We start from the raw sequence: 3,313 nt of genomic DNA on the forward strand, positions 1-3,313 counted from the left end.
TGGCGGTTTTATTTTTAAATCTACAAGTATCACTTCGATATGCCATCATTTATTGCTTTATTTATTATGTTAATAATACACTTAATGGAATGTTAAGAATATGACATAAAACATGACATACAATTAATAAGGATAGAAAATATTTGCCTCTATAAAGGTAAGAAATGCACCTGTAAATCAATTTAACGGGGCAAATAATGTTCTTTAATAGAAAAGTGTGTCTCAGTGGATGAGAGGGGGCACGCAGAAGAATATTAAATGCCCCAGGGGGTACGCCGCTGTAAAAAGTTTGAGAACCACTGGCCTAGGGCATCAAAATAGCTAGAAACGGCCCTGATAAGGACGACAGAAAAGTAAGGATGACAATGAAGATGACAAAACAAGATGACAGTAAAGACGACATAAAGGATGACAGAAAAGTAAGGATGACATTACAGACGGCAGAACAAGACGACATAAAGTACGACAGAATTAGATGACAGAACAACACGACAATAAGGGCGACAGAAAAAACGACAGAGAAAAAGCCAGCAGGACGGCAGATTAAGACGACGTCAACAGACAACATATACATCAACATATACTGATTTACCTGAACAAGTACACAATTACTGTAGACAAAGACAAATGTATAGTACAAAGCACAAAGCATTTTTAGCACAATTGGAACCCCATATTTATATCTTTAAACTGAGATCTTGAAGGATTTGATATTATGTGGCTCCCTCGTGTGGACAAAATTAGTATTATGGCCTTCATCTCTGAGTCACATTAATATAAATGGCTGGTACTTTTTTGAATGATTACATGTTTAATGATTACTTTACTAACAATACACCCACATTATTTCATGCTTTAACAGTTTAATTTTCAACTTCCATTTTTTAGCTAAGCAGTAATGCTACATTATTATGTCACTTTTTAAATAGTTATTTAGCAATTGCATTCAGTCCTGCTGCCTGCATTAACAGTTTGTTAATTCTTCTTCTTCTTCTTCTTCTTTTGATACAATAAAACAATTGTTTATTAAGGAAATAATTAATTTCCATTACGTTTTCTTCTTGATAGTATTATATTACTTCATATTACCTTCACCTCTGCAGATAATATGAACTTTATAAACATTTAATAAGTAATTTTACAGTTTGATATGATAGGTCTAGTTTTAATATTCATCAGTGATCCCTGTGAAATATTAAGTCTAGGGTGTGCTAATTTCTGCAAATCTTTCATTTAAACAAAATTGCCTAATTTTATAGTTATTAATGACAAATTTAAGTTCATTTGAAATTGCAAATTTCATATGATTTGCATATGAAATCATATCATAAATATGATTTCATATTTATCTCTGTTCTTATTCTTATTGTTTTGTAACAATGAATGACTAATAAAATGTTAATTCACAGATATGCAAGTTGGCAATGAAAGGTGGGACAGACACCAAGAGAATAATGTGGAGAATAATGGCAGCAACAATAACGAATTCGCTGGCCAAGAATATAAATGTGAGGGGTGTAAATGGGAAAATCAGCTTTAAAAGCTTGCTGCTAAGGAACATCGTTCTCGGTAAGACTGTAGTAAACATAAGTCATGACAACATCTGATTCAACAAATATATTTAATTAATATTGTACAGTATAAACACTTTTCAGGGGCAAAACTTCCAAATTCTAATAACCCATTATAAGTCTTACTGTGAAACACTAGTTTTACAAGTGTATTGTAAATTAATACACTTTTTAAAATGTATATACTAATGAAATCTACATACATTTGTACAAACGGTTGTATTTCTTAAGATTAAATAATGTCATAATAAGTGGTTTGACTTTGCACCATGGTTTCCAAATCTCAACATTTTTCAGGTTTTTGTTCTCTAAATACTTGCTTATTGTAAAGTTTTAACCTAAATATTTTACAATAGTTGGATGAATGCTTGTATATGTATTTATTAATTTTTGTATTTTTCTCTTTTTGCTGCTGTGAAAAAAAATAAATCCCCTGATACAACATGGGAAAAACAGGGAAAACTGGTTGTGTGGACCGGAGCTGGGCCAGAAAACAATTGCTGTGTGGGTGTGTCTTTTTGAATTTGAAAGGACAAAAATATCCTTTATCAAAATATCCTTGTAAACACAGTCGGTTATGTCTTAAGTCCCAGATATTTAGATGGACACATAACCTAACGATGTTGTTTTTAATGGTAAACCTGTCCAATATTTTGGATTTTTTATTTTTTTTTAATTAGGCTACATCTTATGATTATCACATGTTTTCATTGATCTTAATTTCCATATTTACATGCTGCAATGTTGTGTTATTTTCCCTGAAATATTTGACTAATAATTCACTTTTTTTTCTCTTCTAATCCTCACTCACGAAAACTGTTGATGCTGATCAAATACCATGAGAGTCTATAATTGTAAGTTCTTGTAATTTATTTGTGCAGATCGGATTTTTTAAAGAAAAACACAGTGCACCTTGTACACGCACTAAGTAATTTTGCCCGTATCATTTTCCCTATTATTTTCTTGACACTTCACACTCCAGTCCAGCGGGTGGCGCTAAGACACACACGTTTGTTCGCCAAACACCATTAAACCTCACACTTGGAAAAAAACATATAGAAGAAGTGGAGAAAAAGTGTAGGAAAATGTAAATGTTATGAGGGCAATAGCTGGTAAAGAATGGGGAGTAGAAAGATCCTCAATGATGACAGTGTATCAAGCTTTGACTAGATCTGTATTTGATTATGGCTGCATGATATATGGTGCGGCGTCAGAGACATTGCTAAAGAAGCTAGATAGAATACAATACAGAGCACTTAGAATGTGTTTAGGAGCAGTCAAATCAACACCGGTAAATGCTTTAATCGTTGAATCGCATGAATTGCCTCTGAATTTGTGCAGAGTGAAATTGTCATTGGCGTATTGGGCATCTATTAAAAGTTATGCTGGAGACAATATTGCTAAAGATGTTCCAAAAGACTGCTGCGAGTATGTGAGTAAAAACGGAAGAGGATTTGGGTGGGATATAAACGAGTTAGCAAAAAAAAAAAAGAAAAACACCAGATATCTGATATAGTATGTAGTATTTCTCCAGTATGGAGTTAAGTGCCCATATGGTTAATACTTGAAGTAAAAATTGATCTGGAGGTTTTGGACAAGAGAAAGGAATGGGAGGAAATGGGAATACTCAAACATAATGTATATACAGATACATCTGAAAAAATTTGAATGTCATGGAAAAGTTCATTTATTTCAGTAATACAACTCAAAATGTGAATCTCATTTATTAAATAAATTCAATG

The sequence above is a fragment of the Sinocyclocheilus rhinocerous genome, unplaced genomic scaffold, assembly GCF_001515625.1.
Source record: "Sinocyclocheilus rhinocerous isolate Xijiao unplaced genomic scaffold, SAMN03320098_v1.1 scaffold6427, whole genome shotgun sequence".
Taxonomy (NCBI): Eukaryota; Metazoa; Chordata; class Actinopteri; order Cypriniformes; family Cyprinidae; genus Sinocyclocheilus; species Sinocyclocheilus rhinocerous.